The following is an 11625-nucleotide window of genomic DNA, read 5'->3' on the forward strand; positions in this document are numbered from 1 at the left end:
TTGGTGGGAAGCCTGCCTCTCCCTCTCCCACCCGCCCCCTGCTTGTGTTCCCTCTCTGGCTATGTCTCTCTCTGTCAAATAAATAAAATCTTTTTTTTAAGATTATATTTATTCATTTGACAGAGATCACAAGTAGGCAGAGAAGCAGGCAGAGAGAGAGAGGAGGAAGCAGGCTCCCTGCCGAGCAGAGAGCCTGACGCACAGCTCAATCCCAGGACTCCAGGATCATGACCCCAGCCGAAGGCAGAGGCCTTAACCCATTGAGCCACCCAGGCGCCCCAAATAAATAAAATCTTAACAAATAAATAAATATTCATGAATCTAGGCTGATATAAATAATTGATTGGCTGATTAGATGGATAGATAAGTACATGTAAACAAACATACATGCATCAGGGTAAAGAGATAAATCTCCCATGCAAAATTCTAAATAACATGTGTAGCTACTTTGTTCTCAAGGAGATGGAGCGCAACTCTCTATTCCTTAAGCTTAGGTGTACACAGTAACATTTAAGAGTACAATATGGAAAGGGGAATAAAAGAGTAACTTTACTGTGAAGCAACCTGACAAATATCACCTCAGACAAGTGTTCAAGGTGAGCATCAAAAGTGGTAAGTCACGGGGCGCCTGGCTGGCTGAGTTGGTACAGCATGTGACTCTTGATCTCGGGATTGTGAGTTCACGCCCCTTGTTGGGTGTAGAGCTTACTTTAAAAAAAAAGTGTTAAGTCATTGTGACAGTATGTACCCTTGATATGTTGTGGTGAAAATGGTATTTTACCTCTGTGGTCTTCTTCCTCAAAACCTATAATCCCAGTTTAATCATACATCAAATTCCGACAGAGAGATAGCCTGCAAAATAGCAGACCAGTTCTCCACAGAACTATCAAGGTCATCAAAAGTAAGAAAAGTCTGAGAAACTGTCATAGCCAAGAGGAGCCTAAGGACATGCGATAACTAAATATGATGTGGCCTCCTAGATAGTCCTGGAACAGATAAAAGGCAGTAGGTAAAAACTAAGGAATCTTAATAAGGTATGGACTTGAATAAAGTATCAATATTGTTTTACTAACCATAACAACCATACTCTACTCATGTGAGATGTTAACAATAGGGGAAGCTGGGTGTGGGGATATGGGAACTCTCTGTACTATCTTCTCATTGTTTCTGTAAACCTAAAACTCTTCTAAAAAATAAAGGGTAAGAAAAAAGAAAAAGAACTTGTCAACAACTTGTATGTTGAGTAAAACTATCCTTCCAATAAAGGAAAATTGAGAGAATTTGTTGCTAGCAAATCTGCCCTTAAAGAATGGCTAAAGGAAGTTCTCTGAGCAGGAAAGTGATAAAAGAAGGAGGCCTGGAAATTTAGAAAGGAAAGAACAATGCTCAGAATGCGCAAAAATAGGGGTACACCACCCTTTTCATGAGTTCCTTAAATCATCAGCAAAAATTATAACACCATTTGATGTGGTGGCTCAATATATATAGAAGAAATACTTAAGTATATATTTTAAAAGTGGGCAAAGTAAAGGAATATGAATGGAAATAAGGCCTCTATATTTCACTTGAAGTGGTAAAGCACCAATACCAGTAGTTATAATAAATTACATATTTACTTTGTAATACCTAGATCAACAACTAAGAAAACTACACAAAGCAGTGTGTTCAAAAATAATATTAAAAAATCAAGATTGAACTCTAAAAAATGTTCAAGTAACCACAAAAAACACAAAAAGAGAAAGAGAACAAGAAACAGTGTTATAAGGTGGGGGGAGAGAGGGAGATATAAAAAGGAAGAGATTATTAACTTTATTTACCTTCTTGTATTTTCAAAAAGATTTTCTTTATTTATTTGAGAGAGAGCGAGAGAGAGAGAGCAAGAGAGCATGAGTAGAGTGGGGAGGGACTGAGGGAGAGGGACAAGCAAACTCCCCGCTGAGCAGGAAGGGATGCAGGGCTTGATCCCAGGACCCTGGGATCACGAGCTGAGCTAAAGGCAGATGCTTAACACACTGAGCCACCCAGGAGCCCCACCTTCTTGTATTTATAGATTATTTCACTTGTTACAGTGAGAACATACTATAATTGTAATTTATTTATTTATTTTAAAAGATTTTATTTATTTATTCAACAGAGATCACAAATAGGCAGAGAGGCAGGCAGAGAGAGAAGGGAAAGCAGGCTCCCCACTGAGCAGGGAGCTTGATGTGGGGCTCGATCCCAGGACCCCGAGATCATGACCTGAGCCGAAGGCAGAGGCTTAAACCACTGAGCCACCCAGAGGCCCCTATATTTGTAATTTAAAAGAAAACTGCAATTAAAAAACCTTTTGAGGGAAATGTTTTCCCTCAAACTTGCTTTTGCTATTGTTCTCTACTTTAGTGAATTGGTGTCATCATTCACTCCTAAGACAAGAGGCCTAAAAGTAATTCTAGATCTATCCTTTCTGTAATCTTCCACCCTTCCACTTAATTAGTCACCAGATCCAGATTTTAGTTCATAAATATCCCTATCTTCCTCTAATTAACCATAAATCCTATCTACTCCAGTTCCTAAATCTCTTTCTAAATCCCTTCCCCTCTTTACCACCTCTGCCAATAAGGCTTTTTTTAGTTCAGGACAATATCATCTCTCAGTACTTGAATAGCTTTTAAAATAATCCCCTGTTTTACTCCTCTCCTCAATCTCTCTTACAGAGGATACTCAGAATTATCTTTCTAAACAGTTACAGTGTACCACTGTTGGCACACATAAATATATTTTTATTTTAATGGGTATACTTTTGCTCTAATTTTTATAAACTCAATGTTTCTAAGATATTAATGTCTAAATTTAAGAAATGAAAAATGGTGAAGGTAGACTATGATTCAGTGAAGTTGGAAACATTGGTCCTATAAGAATAAAGCCCAACTCCATGAGTTTTTATGCTCTGGTCCCATTCAGCCTTTCCTAATCTGTAATCATAAATGTACCATTCCAATTAGAAAGAACTTTCTGGGGCACCTGGCTGGCTCAGTTGGTAGAGCATGCAACTCTTGATCTCGGGGTCATGAGTTTGACCCCATGTTGGGTGTAGAGATTGCTTAAAAAAAAAAGGAGAAAGAACTTTCTGATGGCCCCCCAAACATGCTATGTTCTTTATTTCCTCTCTGACCTTCCTCATGCAGTTCTCTTTTGTTCTACATAGTAAACTCCTCCTTTTCCTTAAATATTCAGCTCAAATATTTCTTCTCTGAGGAATTTTTTTTGCATGTGAATGTTTATAGCAGCTTTATTCATAATCACTGAAACCTAGAAGCAACCAAGATTTTTTAAAAGTTTATTTATTTAGTTTTTAGTAATCCCTATACCCAATGTGGGGCTCGAACCCACGACTCCGAGATCAAGAGCCACATAGTCTCCCAACTGAGCCTGCCAGGTGCCCCAAGATCTTTTTCAGTTAAGTGAATGGATAAAAAAAACTGTGGTATATCCAAACAATGGAATGCTATTGGGTGATAAGAGGAAATGAGCTTTCAAACCATGCAAAAGTATGCATGAATCTTAAACATATATATCTATGTGTGAGAAGCCAGTCTGAAAAGACTGCATACTGTCAAATTCCACTTATGTGACATTCTAGAAGAGGCAAAACTGACAGTAAAAATATTGATGGTTTATAGGAATTTGGGGAAGAGGATTGACTAGGTGAAGCCAGGAATATTTTAGTCCAGTGAAACTATTTTCCATGATACTGTAATGGTGGCTACTTTACACAGTTTTCAAAACTTCCAGAACTTTAGAGCACAACGAGTGAAACTTATTAAGTTTCATGCAATTAAAATAAAAAGTCATTTAGAGGATCAAGGGATACAAGGTCAGAATGTAGAATGTGAAAAAAGAATCTAACTATATTACAAATGCCATGAAATAACCTTACAGAATTAGGTAAGGGCAGAGGTACAAATCTAAGTAACTTTTATAAATGAAGGTTGTCTGGAAAATTATAGGCAAAAGCAGCTACATATAAAGCATTCCATTCTAGTCAATACAGTTGTTTCCCAGGTCACCTGGGTGGCTCAGTGGGTTAAGCCTCTGCTTTCAGCTCAGGTTATGATCCCAGGGTCCTGGGATTGAGCTCCCCATCGGGCTGCCTGCTTGGTGGGGAGCCTGCTTCTCCCTCTGCCTCTTCAGATCCCCCTGCTTGTGCTCTCTCGCACTCTCTCTCTCTCTCTTTAATAAAATCATAAAAACAAAAAACAAAAAACAGTTGTTGCCTGTGAAGCTACATGCTAGCAATTCTGAAACCATTATGCATATATACTGGGATTGAGCAATTAAGTAACCAGATGATGGATTGTGGGAGCCAGGTTTCTCACTGTTAGGAGTTGGGAGGGTACAGAGAAGCAAAAGCAAGAGGCTAAAATGATCCATATGGTAAAGGATAAGAATTGGAGGCCACAGTACGTACTCATGTTTAGCATAATACAGATATATTTATAAATCTTTAAATATGTATGTTGCTAAATGAATTAAGGAGGCCATTAGACTGATGCAGCTCTAAGGCCAATGGTGGCCTATATAAGCAAACCAAAATCTAAGCCTATAAAGGCCTCAAGGTTACCAAATCCAAACATTAAGGACAATCAATTACAAACAGCCAACTAGGCTTTAAGCCACAGGCCCCCAAAACCTCCAGTTTGTTGCTGCCCAATTCGAATGGGTTTTTGCTCAAACTTCCAAAATTGTTAATGTGCCTGAATTTGATTTTCCAACTGCAATAGTGCCAGAAGAGGGAACTGAAGGAGATTCCAGAGGGCCCCCAGAAGCAACGTTGTGGCAAGCAGGGGAAGGCATCTGCTGAGCCCCTTGAGCTCACCCCCCCTTCACCACCTCTGGAGGTGGTGGGCAAGCCTCCCCCCCCCCCATCCCAGATCTACAGCCTTTGTTTTAAGAGCTTTTGGACTTGGCACATTCTTCTCCAGACTGGGTCAGGAACCCGGCCAGAGTTAGATCGGATCTGACCTAAAAATCAGACTCTGGCTTGAGGATTATTTTCTCATAGCACCCCTCTAACAGCTCTATTCTAGTACTTGTACTTTCTAATGTGGTAATTATTTGTTCATATTTCTGTGTTCCCCACAAAATTATGACCCCTTCCTGGACAGGGCCCAAATCTTACTCAACTTCTTATCTTAAATTCTCACAAAATACCTGGCATACATAGGTACTCATAAAATGTAAGTTGAATGGAAAAGATTGAAGTCTGGAATCTAGAGTCAAGGAGAGCAAGCATTCCCTAAAGGCAGATCTGCTTTGCATGTTACTACAGCCTTCCTCTCTCCTTTTAGACATCACTTGGGTCACCTGGAAAAGAATGCAAAGGCCAGAGTCATGAAGGTTTCAGGGCTAGGAACAGAACAGATTAGAAGGGTTTAAGGTGAGGCCCAGCTGCCTTCAGCTGGCACTAAGTTAATTGTTCTGCCCACCCACACTTCAGTCTCTGTGGATCCAGCCTTCTTGCCCACCTTCCCTATCTGGTTTCTGACTATCTGTTGGGGAATAAACCCAAGAATTATGGCCTCTGCCTACCTCTGGGATCAGCAAGTAGTGCCCTGGACTTGAGAAAACAGAGTGGACATTGCTCTGCTGTAGTTTCAATTCTATGATGAAGTTTGGAACTCTCTAGATTGGTATTTCACTTCCAGATAAGGCACAGTAGTTGTAAAAGATTGTTAGTGGTGGTAAGGAACAAAGATGCAGGTGAGAGGAGAGAGCTAGATTGACCATCACCATACAAATCTTTTTTTAAACAGATTTTACTTATTTAATTGAGAGAAAGAGTGAGAGAGTGCACACAAGCAGGGGGGAGGGGCAGAGACAGAAGGAGAGGGACAAGCAGACATCCCACTGAGTGGGGAGCCTGATGTGGGACTCGATTCCAGGACCCTGAGATCATGACCTGAGCTGAAGGCCGACGCTTAACCAACTGAGTCACCCAGGCTCCCTTTTACCATAAAAATCTTACACAGAAAACATTTACACTCTTTGGCCCTGATGATAGCCCCACTTCTGTAGGAACACTGACTGGACAAGCAGACATAATTGGGAAGAGGCTGCAGTTCCTCAAAGTGCCAGACTTGGAGCTAGCCCTCTTATATGCCAATTTTTCTCTTCACACTAAATACAACTTTTTTGGTTTATTTGTGATCTTTGGTTAGAGCACCTTGACAAAGGAATAACTGCCTACAGGTTGAATGTTTCCAGCTCTCTAGGGGCTCCTTGTCTTGAGAAACCCATGGCTATAGCCCCATGAGTAGGGAGTATGGCCCCGACCTTCCAAGAAACTCAATATAAAAGGGTTTACATTGAAAGTTAGCGATTGCTTTTTAAGTTATCGTTTGAGGGATGGGAAATGGTACCAACCAAGTAGTAGTAGATTTAAAAAAAAAACAAATAAAACAATACAAAAAATAAAACAAAACAAAACTCTTAAGTCTCTTCACTAAGCTTTTCTTCCTTTAGCCACTTGATTCTGAAGGCAAGACAAGATTAGGCAGACATGGGGGAAGGGAGAAGGGAAATATGCCTAACTACAAAAAAGGCAAATGTGAGGTATATGGTGGAATAAGAACTATGATCCTGAGAGTTCACCAAACATCAGTATCCAAAATTTTAAAAGATGTTTTCCACTTAAAATGATACATGTTTGGGGCGCCTGGGTGGCTCAGTGGGTTAAAGCCTCTGCCTTCAGCTTGGGTCATGATCTCAGGGTTCTGGCATCGAGGCCTGCATTGGGCTCTCTGCTCGGCAGGGAGCCTACTTCCCTCTCTCTCTCTCTCTCTGCCTGACTCTCTGCCTCCTTGTGATTTCTGTCTGTCAAATAAATAAATAAATCTTTTTAAAAAATGATACATGTTTTAGGGGTGCCTGGCTGGCTTAGTCAGTAGAGTATGAGACTCTTCTTCTTTCCTTTTTTTTTTTTTTAAAGACTTTATTTATTTATTTATTTATCAGAATGAGACAGAGTGAGAGATGGGGCACAAGCAGGGGGAGTAACAGGCAGAGGGAGAATCAGGCTCCCCACTTAGTAGGGAGCCCAATACAGGACTCCATCCCAGACCCTGGAATAAGGACCTGAGGCAAAGGCAGACACTTAACTAAGCCCTCCAGGCATCCTGAGCAGGAGACTCTTGATCTCAAGGTTGTAAGTTTGAGCCCCATGTTGGGTGTAGAGATTGCTTAAACATAAAATCTTTAAAAAAAAAATAAAAATGATACATGCTTATCATAGAAAATAAGGAAAATGGAGTCCTCAAAGTATTCTGTCTATACTCACTCTCTAAAGCAGGCTCTCTCAAACATTAATGTGCATAAAATCATGGGGAGCTTTATTTATTTTTTAAAGATTTTACTAGTTTATTTGACAGAGAGAAACAGTGAGAGAGAGGGAACACAAGCAGTGGGAGAAGGAGAGGGAGAAGCACGCTTCCCACTGAGCTGGTAGCCTGATGTGGGGCTCTATCCCACTGTCCTGGGATCATGACCTGAGCCAAAGGCAGATATTTAACTACTGAGCCATCCAGGCACCCTGGGATTGTGTATTTTAAATAAGCATACCAGATAATGGAGAGGGGCCGCATTTTAAGAATGTGGGCCTAGGGTGGAGCTTCATTCTTAGTACATAGATTGATGATTCTGAATTTCTTCTTATTCTGTCTTTCTTTCTTTTAGCAAACTTACCCATTGACGTAGTCACAGTCTCACTTATATGAACGACTATTTATTTCTGCCCTCAATCTCTCTGAGTTTCAGAACCAAGTTTATAGCTGCCTGCAAGAATCCATGTGCCTTGCCAGCACCTCCAACTCGACATGTTCAAAACTGAAGTCATTAGTCATCAGTGAACAATGACTTTTTTTTATTTTTTAAAGGTTTTATTTATTTATTTATTTATTTATTTGACAGACAGAGATCACAAGTAGGCAGAGAGGCAGGCAGAGAGAGAGAAGGAAGCAGGGTCCCTGCTGATCAGAGAGCCCGATGCAGGACTCCATCCCAGGACCCTGGGATCATGACCTGAGCCGAAGGCAGAGGCTTAATGGTCTGAGCCTTCCAGGCATCCCATACCTAACATTCTTTAAAAGTAATCTCTACCCCCCTAACATGGGGTTCAAACTCAGGACCCCAAGATCAAGAGTCACATGCTCTAAATGTATATAGCATTTTAATCTTCCCTTTTTAAGTAAATTTTTTCTAATTAAAAGTAACACATTTAAAGAAAAAAGTGAGTTGAAAAACAAAATGTAAAATACGATTAAAAATACAAAATAGCAATTCTACTCCTGGGTAGGTACCCAAACAAACTGAAAGCAGGGACTTGAACAGATATTTGTACACTCATCTTCAAAGCAGCATTATCCACCATAGCCAGAAGGTGGAAGCAAGTCAAGTATCAGTGAATGAATGAATGGATAAAGAAAATGTAGTGTAGGGACACCTGGGTGGGTCAAGAGTTGGATGTTTAACTGACACTCAGGTACCCCTCGCCTCGCTGGTGCTCTCTCTCTCAAATAAACAATCTTAAAAAAATTTAAAAAAATCTTTAAAAAAAGATTTTTTTCTCAAATAAACAATTTATTTCTCAAATAAACAATCTTAAAAAATAGAAAATTTTTTTAAAAAAAGCATCCAACTCTCAGTTTTGGCTCAGGTCATGATCTCAGTGTCATGAGATCAAACCCCGCATTAGACTCTGCTCTGTGAGGTGTCGGCTTAAGACTCCTTATGTCCCACCTCCCATGCTTGCTCAGGCTCTCCTCTAAAAATAAGTAATCTTTTAAAAAATGCTATATACATTTAAGAAAAAAAATTAATACAGTGGTATTTCTTTTTTTTTTTATTTTTTTAAAGATTATTTATTTATTTATTTGACAGAGAGAGATCACAAGTAGGCAGAGAGGCAGGCAGAGAGAGAGGAGGAAGCAGGCTCCCTGCTGAGCAGGGAGCCCGACGCGGGACTCGATCCCAGGACCCTGAGATCATGACCCGAGCGAAGGCAGCGGCTTAACCCACTGAGCCACCCAGGCGCCCCGGTATTTCTTTTTTTAAAAGTTTGTTTGACAGACAGAGATCACAAGTAGGCAGAGAGGCAGGTAGAGAGAGAGAGAGAGAGAGAGATGGAAGCAGGCTCCCTGCCGAGCAGAGAGCCCAATGCAGGCCTCGATGCCAGAACCCTGAGATCATGACCCAAGCTGAAGGCAGAGGTTTTTAACCCACTGAGCCACCCAGGTGCCCAATACAGTGGTATCTCTGATCTGTTGGCCACAGAATTCAAGTTAGTTCTTAACCTGATCATCTTTGGATGAACTGACAAAACTAGGTTTCTGGGCCTACAAAATAAGAGATCAGACCCTGGTCTTAGAAATGCCACAAGGTTAATGGCATCTTTAAGGCTCAGTCTAAAGCAGCCTACTGACTCATTTCTGATCTCCCTTTACGCTGAGATGTAGGTAACTCCAACTTAGGAACAGTGAATACTAAATTTAGAAATAAGGAGTTTCCTACCTCATTTCCTTTTGCTACTTTCTCGAAGGGATTTCAGGGTTGGAAGAAGCACGAGAAATCAATTAGTATAATCCTTCTATAAAACAATCCACTTGAAATGAATGGGCTCTCTGCAAATGACTCTAGGGTGTAGGTATTTGGTCTCTGATGGCATTCATGAGGGTATGGATCTCTTAAGAAATATAATTTCAAGGTGGTTATTGTTTTTATAAAGTAATATTTCAGGGGGATAATTTCTAAACACTCTAAAGCCATTTATATCAGGAAAGCTATATTCTCTATATTACAGAGCAGGAAACTTTACCGTAAGCTCTCAAGGCTGACTACATAACTCAGCAGCTCTCAAGGTCAACAACAAACACATCAAGTAAAATCTTCAGAAGAAAAGAACAGTGAGGAGTCATTGCAAATGGGTATGGGTGTTACTTTTGGAATAATAAAAATATTCAAAAAGTAGTTGTGGTGATAGTTGTGGAACTGTGAATATACTAGAAACCAATCAATTGTACAGGGTGCCTGGGTGGTTCAGTCAGTTAAGCATTGCCTTCAAGTCAGGTCATGATTCCAAGGGCTTGGAATCAAGCCCTGTGTCTGGCTCCCTGCTCAGTGGGGGAGTGTGCTTCTCCCTCTCCCGCTGCCCCTTCTCATGAGCTCTCTCTCTCTTGCTCACTCTCTTTTTCAAATAAATAAATAAAATCTTTAAAAAAAATCAATTGTATACCTTAAATGGGTAAGTTGTATAGTATGTGATTTATGTATCAATAAAGTTGTTATTTTAAAAAAGACATCAAGATATTGGAAACACGAGATGCCTGGGTGGCTCAGTTGGTTAAGAAGCTGCCTTCGGCTCAGGTCATGATCCCAGCGTCCTGGGATCGAGTCCTGCATCAGGCTCCTTGCTCGGCAGGGAGCCTGCTTCTCCCTCTGCCTCTGCCTGCCATTCTGTCTGCCTGTGCTCGCTCGCTCTCCCTCTCTCTCTCTCTGATAAATAAATTTTTAAAAAATCTTTAAAAAAAAGATATTGAAAACACAACCCTCTGAGTAGAAGAAAAAATTTGCAAATCATATATCTGATATACGGTTGTGGGCATATATACGATATATAAAGAACTCCTACAACTTCATAATAAAATATAAACCAATTTTTAAAAGGGCAAAGATTTCGGGGCACCTGGGTGGCTCAGTGGTTAAGCCTCTGTCTTTGGCTCAGGTCATGATCCCAGGGTCCTGGGCTCAAGTCCCACATCAGGCTCTCTGCTACGCAGTGAGCCTGTTTCGTCCTCTTCTCTCTCTCTGCCTGCCTCTCCGCCTACTTGTGATCTCTCTCTCTGTCAAATAAATAAATAAAAACTTGGACTGCCTGGGTGGCTCAGTGGGTTAAGCCTCTGCCTTCAGCTCAGGTCATGATCTCAGGGTCCTGGGATCGAGTCCCCCATTGGGCTCTCTGCTAGGCAGGGAGCCTGCTTCCTCCTCTCTCTCTCTCTCTCTCTCTCTCTCTCTGCTTGCCTCTCTGCCTCCTTGTGATCTCTCTCTGTCAAATAAATAAAATCTTAAAAAAATAAATAAAAGGGCAAAGATTTCAATTAGCAATAATTGCACCTCGGATAAACCTCATTGGCTACGATACTGCCACTGCGCAAAGCTAAAGGGAAAAGATTTCAAAAGACATTTCTCCAAAGAAGATATCCAAATGGCCAACAACCACGTGAAAAGATGTTAACCATCACCAATCATTAGGGAAATGCCAATCACAACCACAAGTATGTTTATGACTAAAACAGATAATGACAAGTGTTAGTGAGGATAATGGAGAAATTCAAATCCTCACATATTGCTGGTAGAAATGCAAAATGGTACAGCTTCTGTGGGGAACAGTGGAAGATAGTTTGGCAATTCCTCAACAAATTAAACAGAATTACTACATGACTAAGCAATTCCATTCCTAGATACCTACTAAAAGAATTACAAACATTTGTTCAAACAAATCCTTAAACATATATGTTTATAGCAGTACTATTTACAATAGCCAAAGGGTGGAAACAACCCAAATGCCCATCAATGAGTGAATGGGTAAACAAA

The 11625-nt window shown here is 40.6% G+C and overlaps 1 pseudogene; it reads right to left on the reverse strand.

Moving 5' to 3' along the window:
- Positions 1-11083: 11083 nt before the first annotated feature.
- Positions 11084-11190, reverse strand: LOC131822441 (U4 spliceosomal RNA; annotated as a pseudogene).
- Positions 11191-11625: the final 435 nt, after the last annotated feature.

This window comes from Mustela lutreola, chromosome X (genome assembly GCF_030435805.1).
Source record: "Mustela lutreola isolate mMusLut2 chromosome X, mMusLut2.pri, whole genome shotgun sequence".
Classification (NCBI taxonomy): Eukaryota; Metazoa; Chordata; class Mammalia; order Carnivora; family Mustelidae; genus Mustela; species Mustela lutreola.